General features: G+C 42.1%; 1 protein-coding gene across 2 annotated transcripts in view; it reads left to right on the top strand.

Annotated features, from left to right (window-relative positions):
- The window catches only part of bbs9 (Bardet-Biedl syndrome 9), a 165,038-nt gene that overhangs the window by 107,064 nt on the left and 39,846 nt on the right, over nucleotides 1-18,128 (top strand). The gene's annotated exons all lie outside the window — the stretch shown is intronic.

Raw genomic sequence — 18,128 nt, 5'->3', positions numbered from 1 at the left:
GAGGGTTTGTTTTCGTTGGAATAGTTTTCTGAGTTTTGCTGATGATGTTTATTGCACTAGATAAACAGCAACACAATGACGGGGGCTTTCCCTTAATCTTCTTCGTTCTTTGACTTAAACTTTGTGGCACAAGTTAGCTCACTATAACGCGAGGTAAAATATTTAGCTGGTGCTTTATCAACGGATTCAAACTTTAAATTATTTGTTGTGATTGAGACCTTTTTTTTTAGAGTCTCTGTCGTGGATGTTTCAGTGACGTGGCCGACAGCGTTAAATAATTTGGGATCTGTGGTCTCTGAGAAATTCTGACCGACCTACCTAAACAAACTCGGATTTACCCATAATGCACTTGAACCCGTAATGCCATTTTCCTGGAAGTACGCGGTCGCTGCTGTCCGCTGATCTGCGTTTTATATCCGCACGTGTTTTCTATCACGGTGAAGGACAATCCTTTCATTACCACAACAGTGTTGTCGCTGGTGTGTTTTCCCTCTTTGTTTACCTCGTCCCTTTTTAATTGCTTTCCGATCAGTTTTATATAAAATACGATGAGCGAATCACTTGAACAAACAATAGCGATGGCCTGCACACACATAAAACAAATACATATTGTTTCATTCACACACACACACACACACACACACACACACACACACACACACACACACACACACACACACACACACACACACACACACACACACACACACACACACACACACACACACACAGGCTCAGTCTCCTCCTTGAAAGGGGCTTCTGGTTTGCATTGAGGACACATCCATGTTTTATGACAGTTTGTCTTTCCTAAACCGGGGCAGATAGATTCTCTTTGATGGGCGCTACTTTCGTTAGTGGTTGGTGTGTGTGTGTGTGTGTGTGTGTGTGTGTGTGTGTGTGTGTGTGTGTGTGTGTGTGTGTGTGTGTGTGTGTGTGTGTGTGTGTGTGTGTGCGTGTGCGTGTGTGTGCGTGTGTGTGTGCGCGTGCACGCGTGTGGTTAATCCACTCAGGCGTCGCCACTAATGAGAAGGGGAGGTGTGGGAGACACAAAGAAGGCGACACAGGGATCATTAGATACGCACACATATACATCTATACACACACACACACACACACACACACACACAAACGCTGCCAGCGAGTGTGTCAGTACCCGTCTGTTCTCTGAGCTTTGATATATGGCCTTCACGCGCACGAGGATGGATGCGAAGGTTATAAAAAGCCTTTGTGCCCTAATGTGCTTTAAAGCGCAGCACACTTTGACAAATCAGCAAGTCGAGTCTACCAGACTAACAACTACCTAATATCTTTTTTTTTTTCTCTCATTGGGGCAATTTGTAATCTAAGCATCAAAAAGCTCACACGTGATGCATCCTCGTACATGTAGGCCGCAGGCAGCACGGCTCCACCGGCAGGAAAACTAAAGCAAACGCTGAGGAACTTATTGTTTCCCGTTTGACTTATTGACGACGTTTACCGTCAACACTTAAAGGACGTCCATGTAAAAAGTGGTGAATTTGTCCTTCGTGATAAATGTTAAAGAATATAAAGGCAAAAATCTATCAGAAATGATCCGTTATATAACCAACAATCATTTTGGAGAAATTCCATCGGTTTACTGAATTTAAAGCTAAAAGTATTTGTGTTTCAAAATTATTTAAGGAAATCAGTTATATTTGCTGTCAATCGTTTCAATTGTTTCCTTTTTTTGTTTTTGTTATTTACTAAAACGCTGTGGACACTCACGTCTCCACAGAAACACAGCGAGATTTAAGCGCGTTGTAAAGCACTGCAGTGGAATCTGCATGTTTTATTAGATGTGTATGTTTTGGTCTTATGGGCAGAGACTGAACCCGCTATTATTGTGTTTGAAAAGTTGCATATACTTTTTTTTTTTTTTTTTTTTTTTAAATGGACAGTTAATTAAATCAGAAAGAAAAACCCGGCGATGCACAGATTCAACTTTTTTCTGTCGCGATAGTCCGATAATATCTGCGTATATCAGTGGATTAAATTCATTGCAGTCATTGTTATGTCGTATTGTAACTTTTATCTCAGACGGTGAGCTTTTGCTTCCCTTTATTTTACTGCGAGCTCCACCTCACTCAAATTAGCTGCGTGTGCAGGCCAGTAGGATCACAGGTAGCCGGTTGTGGCGTTGCACCCTGCAGCTGATGAAAAGGAGCTCACTTTCTGAAAGCGCTGTAACACTCATCATATTGTGTTCTTAGCTGCATTAAGCTCAATGCAAACACACTGTCAACTCTGAGAAAGGTGCATCATGTAGTTCCTTATACCCGACTGAACTTCGCCACAGCTGTCATTCCACGTGCAAATATTTGAGCTTCATTGTTTGTCTGTCTGATGATCCCCCGGCGTGATATTATAACAGGCTGAACAGCATTTTTACTTTTGCGGCTTTCTCTCTTTTACACGCACACGCGCGCACGCACACACACACACACACACACACACACACACACACACACACACACACACACACTGAGAGATGTCACTCCTGCCAGAAATGATTGAAAAAAGCAAAAGGAAAAATGATCCCTAATTAGTATTGTTTGTCATGGAAACCTCCAGAGCAAGTCTGTGGTTTGCGCTTAAAACGAGAGGTGGAAGGAAGGGGAATGATTTGGGGACGGAGGGGCGGGTAAACATCATGTCCAGACTTGTCCTGTAGCCTCCATTCCTCCTCCTCCTCCTCCTCCTCATCAGACAGGAAGACAGAGAGAGAAAATATGAATCAGCAGCGGCTTTGTGAAGCCTTTGTACATCATAATGTGATTGTTTATTAAACCTTGGAGTGAAAGTCTCTTTTGGACCCCCAAGGCTTGTTGATGTTGTTCACTATATACAGGACAGTTCACTATATTGGGTTTACAGGCTTTACTTCATGCAATTTACTGTAGATCACACAGATGTGTGTCCTCATAAAAAACAGTATAATTTTGAATAATAATAAATGTCTTTTTCAACACTTTCAATCATTATTAGTTGTTGTTTTTTGGGGGTTTTTTTGGGGTTTTTTCGTTTTTTTGAATATCAAAGGGTTGATAGTTAGAATCCTGTATTCCGCCACCAGAATCAATATTATAATATGAAATTACAAACACCTCATGCTGTACATCCCTCCATAAGGCTGTACTATTTTTTTTTCCATTCCTGTTTAATGTTGCCCGATGACCTTTGTTTCTTGTAATATCTAAATTCACTAAAATAAACATAAATTAAAACTGCAAGCAGTGATATGTGGGCCCTCGCACGCTGCACGTTAGGGAACCAGTCGTGGCCGCCGGCTCTCCGACGTGCAGCACGCAAAGGTCCGCATATTCCCCCTTGCAGTTTAAAAAAAAAATTCTCTCTTATTTCTCCCTTATTCTTCTTAAAAAAAAAAAAAAGCCTTTTTTTTTGGCAGCTTTAACATCTTCAAAAACTCATGAAAGTTTGTGCCTGACGCATGTGCAAAGTTTTGTGAGGTTTGGAGCATCGTTTGATCTTAAACATTAACTTCCTGTGTCACGGCGAAACATCAAACTTAGCCGCATCGCTCTGGCTATACTATATACCCTATACTATATACAAAAATGTATTTTGGGTTACTTTTTGGACGACATGCTATAGTATGACTTTTTTTTTTTTTTTTTTTTTTCATATTTTGGACAACATACTTTGGATATTTTGGATGACTTTTTTTAATCACTTTTTGGAGTATGACCTTTTTCTGAACTGACATGAATGCCTCAAGTTCTCACTGTGAGACAACTTTTAGTGAAGTTGAAACGCAGAATGAAAAAAAAAAAAAAAAAGTTTCTTTTGGACTTTTTTTTGTTTGAGTTTTGTATTGCTGTTGACCTTTGGTTTGGTATTAGTATGACTGATCGTACAAACCCATACTTGTTTGGCTTACCCTTAGAGAGACTTGCCTTAGGAGGTCTCGCCCTCCGTGAACAATGTGGCTTACCCTTCGAGGGATTCGCCTGAATTCGCTCCACTAAAATACAAAAGTTTTCGCCTGGAGAGACGGGTGTACCAACTTTCGTGAGTTTTTCAGTATGATAAATCCTCCGAAAATACAGTTGTTTACGGAGAATCATAATAATCGTTTGGATAACAATAGGGCTTTTGCACCATCGGTGCTGGGGCCCTAATTAACCCAAAATTCTAGTATAGAGAAATAAGCATTTTATAAACATATGACATGAACAAACATTTTGAAAAATTGCCTTAATTTTTTTTTTTTTTTTTCCCCCCAGATATGTATTAAATGGAAAAATTCACAGTTGTCCTCTCGTGGACAAACTATTCAACCAGTTTGTGAACTATTGCAAATGTCTGTGGCGTTACCGTCTTTAAATTTCTTAAGTGTTGGCTAATTTTACACATATAAATCTACAATAAGCTAAAAAATCAGCTGACTGCATATGCTGCCTCCATATTTGTGCTGCTCTGTCCGCATACGGCAAAGTGTTCCCGTTTGATGGTGGCAAAGTGCCAAAAAGGCCTTCGGGGTAGACCAGCCAGCCTCGCAACTCCTATAAAAAAAAAAAACACCAAGGAACAAGGTGGTCGAGAACAAATCAGTTCAAAGCTCCTATTTTTCAGACAAAGACACACACACATACACCTTCCGCCTACCTGTCTATGACTTAAAAGTAATTAGGCGCCATGCCAAACTCCCCACACCTCTCTCACACACACACACACACACACACACACACACACACACACACACACACACACACACACACACACACACACACACACACACACACACACACACAGGCCTTTCTGTTAGAGCGCATAGCAGCCGGAAAGCACATTTGGTCGACTTGAAAGGCATCAAAAGGCGTCTGAGAGTGGGAGAGAGAGAGAGAGAGAGAGAGAGAGAGAGAGAGAGAGACCTCTCTCTCTCTCTCTCTCTCTCTCTCTCTCTCTCTCTCTCTCTCTCTCTCTCTCTTTCCTCTGCTTGAAAAGGAGGGATGAAAGAGAGATGAAAGGGAGAGTGTCTTCCTTCTCCTCTTTCGCTGCACTGCATCCCTTTTTTTTTTGTTCTGCTCCTCCCCTACAGCCCACCTGGGATCACAGACACCATCCAGAGCACGGATACACACACACACACACACACACACACACACACACACACACACACACACACACACACACACACACACACACACACACACACACACACACACACACACACACACACACACACACTCACTCACAAGTAAAATGCAGGCACACACATACAACCAGGAAAGTGCAGAGCAACATGCATCTTTTTTTTTTTTTTTTTTTTTTAATGTACATATACAAATTTCTTGTATATCTGTCTCTCTCTCTCTCTCTCTCTCTCTCTCTCTCTCACACACACACACACACACACACACACACACACACACACACACACACACACACACACACACACACACACACACACACACACACACACACACACACACACACACTTGTCCCTTCGGAGGAGGAGACTGCTGAAGCTTAATTTGAACTCTGACCGGACAGTTTGGGTCAGTAGAGGACTCATCAGTGCCGGAGTCAGTCTGCGGTCAGCGGTCTCATTTAACCGCATTACGCACCGTCCAAAGCCACTGTAGATTTATGCTAACGCTATTAACCACCAGCATAGGGCGTTGTCCTGTTTTTGTTTTTTTTTCAGGCCCAGAAATACTGCACCTCAAACATATTAGCGTACAAAACCATTACTCCCAGAGTCCTTCGCATTCTTCGTTGCTCCATTGGCAACAGCCGTTCGGGAATGTGCGTATTGCACCTTGCACGCATTGGCAATTAGCATTAGCTATTTTCCCTCGCCCATTAGCAACGTCCTTGGTGTATTCGCTTAAAGTTGATCCATTAGGTGGTGAATCCAGATAAAAGCTGCTATCCATTACTGAGTCTCTGTAATCATCCGAGATCTTCAGCCTTTGAGATGACGAGTCGTTGTATCAAACCTCCGACGAAACAACAACAGCAGCCTCTTCAAACAAATCGCCACCTGGCAACCAAAAAAGTGACAAATTATAAGGTAATAGATATCAGTGGAATTACAATTTGCCTTCAGGCAGCTTTCAGTCTATCGGTTTCAACCTACAGGAAGTTCATTTTAAACATAATGCTGATTTGTACATGTACAGTCACATCCTACGACGTTTTTTTTTTTTTTTTTTTTTTTTTTTTTGTGGACAGATAGATAAATCCGGGCAAACTCCCGAGGTGAGTTGTGTTGTCAGCGGAGCTGCACAGGTAATGAAAGTCGTAGTGACTCAGTGAGAGTCGGCGTTCGGCAGCCAGAGGAGACTTGTACTAACACGGCTGAATTACACCGTCCTGCTGTGTCAGTCTGTCTGTCAGATCACAGAAACACGGTGAACAGAGCTATCGGCTTACTGTCACTCACTGTGGCTGCTGTTCACATCCAGCTTCTAACACACACACACACACACACACACACACACACACACACACACACACACACACACACACACACACACACACACACACACACACACACACACACACACACACACACACACACACACATCACGCTCAGTGGGCAGGTTTCCTCATCCTGAACAGGATCCTCCGGGGCTGTGGCCCGAGTTTCTGACCCATGGATCTTGTGTGTGTGTGTGTGTGTGTGTGTGTGTGTGTGTGTGTGTGTGTGTGTGTGTGTGTGTGTGTGTGTGTGTGTGTGTGTGTGTGTGTGTGTGTGTGTGTGTGACAAATAGAGGTCTCTCTATTCCCAGCTCACCCCCCCACGAATAAAAACACAGGCAGAAAATGAGCCCTTGTTCGACCAATCCACACACACACACACACACACACACACACACACACACACACACACACACACACACACACACACGGTCACGTGCACTCGCGCACACACACACACACACACACACGGACTTTCTGAGGTTAAGTGTCCTTGCAGATGGAAAGTAAAATATGTGGCTGATGAAACTGAGCTTGAGTGTTGGACGTGTGCGGGGAAATGAAGTGTGTGTGTGTAAATGTTTAATGGTGTTTATAGACTGTAAAAGTGGGTGTGGTCACGACAGATGATGTCGGCTCAAACCTCCGGGCTGGAAGAGTCAAGATGTGCGTATGTATGGACGCACGTATGGGTTTTGAGGGCACAGGGTTTTTTTTTTTATAAAGTTAAGACTTTATGAGCTTATTAATCATCAGTACTGTGAGCTGACACTGTAACAGTATACCAACAGTGTAATTTACCAGGACTTTAATGTTATTCATTACACAAGCACTAACTTTTCATATGTGCAAAACAGATGCCAAATTAATCATTTGTGTTAGGTTTTTATCAAAGCTTTTCCACGTTATTAATGTTGACAAGAGAAAATGATGACATCTGGTTTAAATTAATGTCAATAGTCATATTTTTCGCCCACCCCTAAAATGGTGATTCACAGCAGGTTCCAAGGATCTGAGCGGACTCCATTAAATGAATTCATTAGATAACAGCACCTACTGTATATTTTTCATAAACTCGAACTTGAAATTACTTTCACCAAACATTCAAAAGATTCCAAAATATATCAAATATGAAAACGTGTCTCAGCTGAAGCGCAAACCGTCGAAAATATTTAAATTTGCAGCCATAAAAATGTGGAATTTTGGTGCAACCATTTCACCTGGTGTAATCTTGCTGCACCCTCCTGCAGTAAAAAGATGTTACTTTCTGAATACGACTGTCAGACGGTGTGGAATACGATAAGTTATTTCAATATAAGGGGTTTGTTTTTAAGCCCCCAACTTACAGAAAATAGAAAGATGAAGAGAAATATTTACTTGTAAAAAAAAATAAAAATAAATGGCTTTGGGCCAAATTAGACCAAAGATTCAAGACGAGACAAAAATGTTTTAATAAGTTGCAGGGAAAAGCTGCAGCAGTGTGAAGTTGCTTCATCCAGTTTTAAAATCTAAGCCACAATAGTTAATTATTCTCATTTTTGTTGTTGTTGTTTTTCTATTTCATCACGACTAAAAATTCAACCGTTTCATGTAACTCCCGATCACTATCAGCGATCGTGTTTTAAAACTCCTCACGGTATATTCACGCAAAAAAGCCTGAAAAGCTTTTAAACAGAAGTACAAAGAGTCGTTGCTGCCGAGATGTTACGCCGTCTCGTCCAGTCGCTTTGGTGGAAACTGGCAGGTTTCAATATGTTGCAGACTTGAGGCTGCAGGTGGTTTTAAATCATCTCATCGCAAATCTTTGGTCTAAACTGGCCTTAACACAAGTTTTTTTTTTTTCTCTTCTTTTGTAAATTAAGGTTGACAGTTTCCCATTTCCCACCAGTACACCCAGTAACACAGCACACTGGCAGAAACTGCAGTGATCATGACAATTTAAAACTAATAATAAACCTACTTACCCATCACTTAAATGATAAAGACATTTACGATTGATGTGCAAGCCAGTGAAAATATTCTAGTAGTGAATTGGTTCTGGTCATTTAAAAAAAAAAAAAGATCTCCATTTCTATATTCCTAGATTTAGTTGCATGTTGCAGTGCCGCAGGAGTTTGTATTTTTGCCTAATCAGGGGGTTACATGGCATTTAAATTGGTGTGGTTTGTTCACTAAATTACAGCTGGTTTAAAAAAAAAAAAAAAAAGTGCCCCCCCCAAGTCAAATGTCAACTGTGTGCTCCTAAAATAAAACTGCTTGCTTTCCTTATTCCAACTCATTACGTGTGCGCTCCTCGAGTGCAGCGGGGTGTTGAGTGTGAGCTCCACACATCCAAATGTTTGCCCCCCCCCCCTCCCTCCCTCCCACCACCACCACCACCACCACCACCAAATCCAAGTCTTCATCGAGTGCGAGTTACTGGAATGTAGCTGTGCTTCAAGTCCAAGTTCCCCTCATCCAACTGCTCATTAAAAGTTCCTCTGAATCCGATTAAACCACAATGTGAGGTGGCTAAAATTCAACAGTTTTTCAAGCGCGAACTCACTAAATCCAGCTCATCACCGCCTCCAGAACATGTTCTTGAAATACACGTGATCTAGAAACAAACATAATTAGCCAATCTCTGTTTAAAACGGTGTTATCGTTCACATTCATTTCACTTTGTTGTGAACTTGGCAAAGAGAGGAGTTCTTGGACCAAAAAATTTACACTGTAGCTAAAAATGTAAAGATTGAGACTAACCAACAAAGGCTGTAAAATATTCTTGTATTTTTTGTTTATATTATTTTTCTTATTGTCTATGAATTCTACAGACCGTGTATCTCTATTTCTATCTCTTTCCCACCCTGAAACATTTCAAAGCGCGCTAACCCCCGACTTTATCTGAGGGATTGCTGGCTCTTCTCTGGAGCAAGGTTAGCCCGGAGTTTGCAGGGTTAACCCCTGAAAATGGTCCAAACACGTGGTCAGAAATGTAGAAATGAAGCGTGAACCGTGTAGCCATGGTCTTAAATTAACCTTGGGTTAACAATATGTGTGTGTGAAAGGGGGATAAATTAATGCAGTTTGGTAGAGAAATATGAAATCCCAACCCACGATGATTAAGTTAGTTCTTAATTGATTGATTTTTACTGTTTGTTAAATAACCTAAATGTCTCAAATTACTATAAATTTGACTGTCTTTAGTAAAAACAAACGACAAAGTCGATACCTTTTGCTGAAAGTCGAGGTTTCCTAAACACCCTTAAAAAAAAAAAAACTACGGATGTTAGCTCATCTCTCGTAGTGTAAACCCTCAAATGAAACATAAAAGTGAAGGATTTATCTGGAGAAAGAACTGAGACAACCCCCGAAGACACGACCAGAGACGGGAGACAACTGCAAGAATAAAGAGGGGACTCCGCCGCACTCCACGAACCGGACTGGAAAGGAAGGTCATCCCATCATCGCTCTGACGTCCCGGCTGGTTTTAATCTCCAGGCTTGTAGCTTGTCAACAACATTTTTAGGTAGCAACATTTGCTCTTGTACTGTACCTCCAAAGCTCGCGCATGCCAAGAAAATCCCCACCGCATGGCTATCACGCCATCTCACCAGCTATTTGTTGGCTCCGGGTGTGTTGACGGAGCGCTGATGGGATGCTTGGCCGTTTAATGCGAGTGTAATGTTCCACTAATGTCTCCGCGACGGCGTTATCTGATCGGCTATTCTTGGCTAATGCTGCTGGTGATTACAGATAAAGATGAGGACAGTGTTCCAAATATTTGATGAGCGGTCGGGTACCAGGGTGGACTAATGCATGTGGACTCGCGGGCACTCTGTCACGGAAAGTTCAGGAGTTTTAAGCCTTACAACAGCCGTTAAGTCCTGTCAGTGACCTTGTGTTGGAGCGGCTCATCCATTGTAATTTGTCTTGGGTAGACATGATAGCAAAGTGTAAGGCGTAGGTTTTTTAGGGAATGTCTTGAAGGTCATTAAAAAAATTAAAGAATGGGCCACTTGCATTACTTGTGCAGAAATCAATCAGAGACGAACCGGTTCCATGGACAGTAGAGCTCTTGAAAATGAAAAAGAAAAGGTTCTTTAGTATTCCTGCAGCATCAAAGATCGTCGCGTCATTTCCTGCTCGTCATTTGACACAGTGGCAGTAGTTAGGATGTTCCAATCGAGGGGTCACATTTACTAAAACTACTCTTGTGCTGGGATACATGGAGAACAGCGCTGGCGTTTTGAAAATGGTTGACAATTGGTTTCAGGTTCACTGGATCTTTATTAGGGCTGGAAATTGTACTAAAAGATTGATCACAACCCCAAACAGTAGACCAGAGAGAATAAATAGTCATCAACATCAAATCATGCCGTGTGAGTCAGTCCTACCAGCAAGTACTTTTAGGTTTTCTAAGGTCTGCCTAACTAAATGTTTTGGACCACGTATCAAGGCTTCTTAAAATGAAGTAAAGTTCTGAATATTTTATACCAACCATGTTCCATTTACAGAAGTAGGATGGTGGGATATGAACAAAAGTTCTGGAAAAAGCCAATAAGTGACCCTTGAGTTTTGAGAATTTTGTCAAACATCTATTAAATGGTTTATCACCTTTTTTTTTTTTTTTTTTCATTCAGGTTCAGATATACGGCGACATACCATTCAGTAGGTTTCTCTCTGCAATGAGGTCTTTGAACTACATGACAGACTTTCTACAACTTAACTCTCCGTAGACTTCCACTGAATGAAGGATACAGGAAATCTCGATTTAATGGCGTATTTTTTGTTAATTTGCACAAATGTCTTCGTATGTCCGTTGTGTGTAGACTTTTTTTGATTTGATTAAATCAAATCGTTGCAGCTTCAAGAACGTCAAGTTTCTCCAGTTTTTCTTTGATAGAGAGAGAGAGAGAGAGAGAGAGAGAGGATCCGGAATTACAACGGCTACTTTGGGAAAAATATATCAGCTGCTTATTAAGCCGGGATTGCGCAACGGGGCGTTTCATCGAAGCGATCTATTTAGTCAAAAGACGTGTTGATAAATTCTGTAAATTATGGCAAACAGAGAGTGGAAGAGAGCGGGGAGGGTAAAGAGATTTAGGGGAAGAGAACGGGAGGACTAGAAAAGGGGAGAGGCAGGAACTATTCTGGCTACGATAACCATCAACAAACCAGACAGTCTTTCAGAGGTGGAAACCCAGATGTGTATATGCGTGTTTCCCCTCAGGTCATGTAACATGTGGTAAGGAGGCCGTGTTTTTTGCGGTAGTGTCCATTCAGGCTGCGGCTCCTGAGGGAACCTTCCAGAAGGAATGAAGGCTCTTCCTCTGGGAGGCCCCGTGTAGGAAGTGCAGCTTCCAGCCCCGTGTAACCGGCCCTCACACCCCCTGCTGCTTTTCACATTAAGGCCACGGCAGCCGTGTTACGGGATATAACCGTTAATCTAATACATTTTACAGTCGCTACCAGTCGGGTTCGTACATTTCATGGGTCATTCCGGCCGCACAGTTATTTGGACCCCTCGTAACTTTTGAATAATGAAATGAACTTGATGTTTTGATACTCCGTGAGACGTTTGACCGTCGGAAAGGGACACCGGCCGAGCAATGCGAGACGTAATAACCTGGCGATTATCGAAGCAGATTGTTCACGGAGGAACTGTAATTGGATTGCAGAGTCATAGGCACCGAACACATGATGATGTATGCAATCAGTATTAGATGTTATGAGGCATCCAGTTTGTCTCATTCTGGCACGCTCAAGAAGGTTGTTGTTGTTGTTGTTTTTTTTGCACCAGTGCACATTGCTTTCTTTTCCAACTTCCTCCCAGCACTCTGTGGTATTTTCATTTTGAAATGACCTCTCTGTAATTGTTTTCATGAAGAACGATGGAGTCAGCCTGCCGGATTCAAATTGCATTCACCTGTATGAGGTAGTCACGTGAAATCCGTCTTGCCGGTACGGAAGGCAAATGTGCACATTTTATGTAACGCAGAAAAAACATTCAGTATTATTGAGTGTTTAGTACTTCTGTGTCAAGACGATGTTTGTTTTCTGTGTCGAGACCAAGTTGCTGTTATTATCAACCACAGGTGTGGCCAACACAACCACTGAGGGCCATGCTGCAGCATTATCTAACATCTTAAAGAATTATCCTATGATTTGAAAATGCCTAAAATGGAATCATTATTGGGTAGAATAAATAGAAAAATTACAAAATTACGTACAATTATTTTTTTTAATATGACAACTGTTATTGTGTAAGATTCATCAAATAGAAAGAAATATTATTGTGGCACAGAACAAACGTGTTTCAGCATCAAGTTTACTAGTTTGGCGTTTAACCTTTCAGAACATTTGAACTGATTTAGATGATTTTAATTCGACTTTCTATGCAATAAGCTCAATCAACCGCCGCGTTACTTCATCTTTACTTCATCTTTCACAGAATAACTCTTTTAGTTGTGACTTGATACAGTCAAATATTTCCAAAACAAAATAAGCACCAGTAACCTTGAACACAGAACAAAATAAAAACATGTTTATGTTTAATACTTACAAGCTGGAAAACTAACTAAAAACATACTTTCCTACTTTTAAAGGCTTACAGACGGTCTCACGGAGACAGAGGTTTCAGTTTTCGGGGTGATCAGGGACTGTTTTTCTTTGTATTAAAAGCTCCTCTTTGTTGCTCCATTCCCCTTAAAACCCCTCAACCTCCACCTCCTTCTTTTTTTTTTTTTTTTTTTTAAAAAGGGACCTTTAATTTGGCGAGAAGGAAGCAATGAATTGTAGAGTATACTTTTCCACCGACAACCTGGGAAATGTGGGCCTCTTTCTCGCTCTCTCCTCTCTGTCCAATGCAAAACCCAATAGGTAACATATGTAGGATCGGCGCTGCTACTGCAGGTCTATTCGGTCTCTTTCTTTCTCACTTTAATGCTCACTTACGCACGAATCAGGGACAGTATTTGTGTATTTGTAAATAAAGAAATAAAAGGGAGTTTGTAAATGTGGAAATAATCCTTACTTTGTTTCACAAATTTGGAAGCAGTAAAATGGTTTATCCTCTGGTTTATTCTTTTGAAATAAGCGTTTTGTAGTGGCTGTATTTATGTCTAATATGTGTATGTCGGGTGGGGGGCTTCTTTGTGTGTGTGTATGTTGAGGGTGTGTGTGTGTGTGTGTGTGTGTGTGTGTGTGTGTGTGGAGAGTTTATCAGAGGAGACGTGTCAATTAGCTGGGGGGTACAGAAGGCAAAGCCAGGGGTCAAAGGTCAGGGCGGGGGGGGGGGGGTTTCGTCAGCTGTCACTAACTATAAAAACTTACTGTGTTCTTGTGCACGCGTGTGTGTGTGTGTGTGTGTGTGCGTGCGTGCGTGCGTCAGGGCGAGGGCCTCGTTGCGGGTCAGTGGCCGCTGAGCCGAGACCGAGAACACACACACGCACGCACACACACACACACACACACACACACACACACACACACACACACACACACACACACACACACACACACACAGCTCGATGTGTGTGGTGACACCTTCTCCTGCAACAAGACTGACGGTGCAAAATTCAAACAAATTGTCACTTTTACGGGACAGTCCCATGTTTCATCTCCCCTGTTTTTTGGGTGTTTTTTTTTTTTACAAACATTTTAAGCACAGCATACGATACGGTGTAAGAAAGCTAATAACAGGCACACAAATGTATGCAAAAATAAAGCATTTCATATATTTTCAATCGGCCTCTTTTGTCCAAATTACATTTGAAAATCAATCAAATTTGTATCACCGAAAAAAACTATTTTCTGTATTTCAAAAAGATCTATAAAATGTGCGTTAATTATGTGGACTCACTTGCTGCTATGCATTAAAAAAAAAAAACGTCACAACCAAAAGACTGGAGATGGCTTGCAGGTAAGCATCATTCACCAACGGACATCATCAGCCCATAAAATGTGTCCGTGCTCCTCCAAACATCCATAAAAACCCAGCTGGTACCAGTGAGGACCTGTCCGTTAACGTGATGGTTACCAAATGTCCATATCTGGAAAATTCAGTCTGATATTGACATAAAAAAAATGGATGCAATTTTGAGAATGCAGACACTTTAAACGCTGTAACATCCTCTCTATTGCTCAATATTGAATTTTGACTGATGTCTTAGTATTTATAGTTTAAGCCAACATTTATATCTAATAAAATTATGGCCAATATCGCTACAAAAAAGTAACATGACAAGGAAAAACGAACCCAATCTTCCACGTGTTAAATATAATCCTAAATGTGCCAAAGTGTCGGTTTAAACACTTAAACATTTATCAGAATTTACGGACACACTTCCCAATAAAGTAGTTTTAATAATCTTGAAAAAAAACCTGTTGGCTTGTTTAAACCTGGTTGACAGACCAATCACGTGTCTCGCCCCGCCTGCCTGATGATGATTTCAGCTATTGAAGGAATGAATAGAAATGAAATCTAAAAGAAGTACAACAATAATATCCAGACTGTAATAACCGCTAATTATCCTTTAAAAAAGCTGACATGACACATTTATTACACAAACAAAAGTAAAAGTAAAAACCCCTATAATGTCAGACTGAGTGATGACGCTGAGGTAACGCTTTCACTTTTTCAGAGTTCACATATAGACTTTCTGCAGCTCTGGAAATGACCTGTTCCTCCGAGAGCTTAAGTGTTTTCTCTTGCAGAGCGAGAAGTGATCAGTGTCGGTAGAAGGAGTCGGGTCGGTTCTCTCAGCGTTGGCAACCGCTCAAAACAAAGTACAGGCTTCAGACCGCAGACAGAAGCATTATGGGTACATAATGCCTTCTTTCCTCTCCATCCTCTCTCTCTCTCTCTCGCTCGCTCTCTCTTTCTCTCTCTCTACTCCCGACCTTCATCCCTCTTTCCACCTCCATCTCTTCCTCATCACTCTCAGATTCTCGTGTGTGTGTGTGTGTGTGTGTGTGTGTGTGTGTGTGTGTGTGTGTGTGTGTGTGCGCCCAGTAATAAGAGCAGTGTGTGTGTGTGTGATCACAGAAGACATGATTAGTTTCCTTCATTAGGCTAAAGGCCGGGCTTCGCTCCATGGCAAATATTGGGCCATGGAAATGAGACATTTGCACACACACACACTCTCTCTCTCTCTCACACACACACACACACACAAGGGCACACCTCTAACACTCGTCTAATATGCGCTCACAGTCCTGGACAGGACATTCCTCATTTATTCAGCAAATGGTCACACACACACTCAAACCTATGCAGTCATATCCACACACACACACACACACACACACACACACACACACACACACACACACACACACACACACACACACACACACACACACACACACACACACACACACACACACACACACACACATTCTGACCACATTTTGACACTCTCCCTCACACGCAGAGTAAACACACACCCTCACAAAATCAAAACTCTGCAAACACACACACACACACTCTTTCTGTGCCTAATCCACGCTGCCCAACGCCACCACACACACACACTCAAACATATCCCCATGGAAAACACACACACACACGTGCCAAAGCAAATGGGTGCAGGTTGTGGGTCGGCGGCGTCTTCCCCTTGGCTTTAATTAATTCCAGCGATTAATGAGACGTGATCAGTTCCAGACCGAGTCGGGCCCACGGCCGCAGAGTGTGTGTGTGTGTGTGTGTGTGTGTGTGTGTGTGTGTGTGTGTGTGTGTGTGTGTGTGTGTGTGTGTGTGTGTGTGTGTGTGTGTGTGTGTGTGTGTGTGTGTGTGTGTGTGTGTGTTTGCCAGCCAGCCACCTGATGTCTTACTCCACAGACTGACTGACCACCTTCAGTACTTCAAACTGGAGACCAAGTAAACACCAGTACACTACAACTACTGCTAGAAGTAGCACCACTGCTGCTAATAATAATAATAAAACTACTACTCCTGAAGTTTTGTCGCTACTAATAACACTCAAAATAAATTCAAAATGTTACTGCTGCAGAGAGGTACTGCATTTACCATTACTGCTGCAACAACAGTCCTTGATACTAGAACTTCTGCTACTACTACTACTACCGTTACGAGTGCTACTATTAGTGCTACTACTAATCCACTGGTATAATATATAATGTAATAAACAGGAATGAGCTGCAAGTATCAAATTTATCATCAGATATAATATTTAATCTAACCCACATGTAGTGAAGGGGTCAACCAGTAGATTGGAAAAAAAAAAAAAAAAAAAAAAAGGTAGGAGACCCCTGATCTAATCTAAACCACAGGTAGAATATGTGATGTAATCAGCAGGGATAATATGTAATTTAATCCACAGGTTTAATCAGTTTCCACTCTTATGCAGACGATACACTACTTTATGTTCCGGTAACTGATACTGACACGGAAGAACGTTTCCATGTTAAGGGCTGGATATCACAAAACTGCCACTGGCTCAGTGACTCTAATTCTGATGTCATTTTAACCCCTCCCCCTCCATCCCCATCCCCCCAAACCTGACAAGTGAGTTGACAAAGGGTCTCGACAACCTCCAACGTCAAGCAAACCGCCCGCAACTTGGGTGAGTTTTGGCTCTGAGCTTTATTTTCACACTCGCTATACAATCAGGCTTTTTTTTTTTCAATGTGGGAACAGGGACGGGTTTTTTTTTTCTTCTCTCATTCAGACATTGAAAGATTTATTCATACTTGTATCTCATTAGGGTTGGATTATTGTAATTCCCTGTATTCATGATTCCCGTCTCTAACTCGGTCAGAACTCGGACGCCAAACTCTAAGACGCGACCGTATCACTCCCATCCTTGCAACGTTACCCTGGCAACCTGTCAAGTATAGCATTTTTTTTTTTTTTAAGTTTTTACTACCTACTTTTTAAGCCCCACGTACGTCACCGATTTTACTCTCGCCCTCTAAGCCTGTAGCCGCCGCCTGCGCTCCTCAGGTACGAGATCCTTTCAACTGTTCCACCGGCACACTTCACTACAAAAAAAGAAAACGGTACGACTACTTCTACCTTCACTGTTGGGCAGGTTGTGCGTTGTTTACCGCCACTTACGCATGCTATTCTCCACCGCAGCCAGCGGTCATTACGTCCAAACATACACACGAGTGCACACATGCAATGTGTCGGTAGGTATTTTATGAAATACATACTGGAAGCCACGTGTTCTTTTTATAACATGTTTTGCGGACTCACACTGATGCATGTTGGTCAGGACAGGAATGTGCAAATGCGAGCCTCTGCTCCCTCACTTACATCTGTATACGTAAAAACACACACACACACACTTAATAAAAAAAAAAAAAGCTGGAGATTCGCTTTCTGGACACCCCCCTTCCCCCCACACACACACACACACACACACACACACACACACTCCCATAGACACACACGTGTGGTGTGTAGCTATGTGCTGAGCTGGTGCTGCGCTGGCTTGGTGGAGGAGGAAGAGGGTTTAACGCAGACAAAGACAGCCAGGCCTCGTGGACAGGAATGGACGGCCGAGGTGGATGCCAAACCTGACCTCTCTTCTCTCCAACCATGTGTGTGTGTGTGTGTGTGTGTGTGTGTGTGTGTGTGTGTGTGTGTGTGTGTGTGTGTGTGTGTGTGTGTGTGTGTGTGTGTGTGTGTGTGTGTGTCACCAGAAAGAGAT

This window comes from Brachyistius frenatus, unplaced genomic scaffold (genome assembly GCF_029030835.1).
Source record: "Brachyistius frenatus isolate BFR_SWC_R1_liver_20210118 unplaced genomic scaffold, ASM2903083v1 Contig_104, whole genome shotgun sequence".
Classification (NCBI taxonomy): domain Eukaryota; kingdom Metazoa; phylum Chordata; class Actinopteri; family Embiotocidae; genus Brachyistius; species Brachyistius frenatus.
Note: the sequence above shows the minus strand (reverse complement) of the source record. Positions and strands in the feature narration are given on the sequence as shown.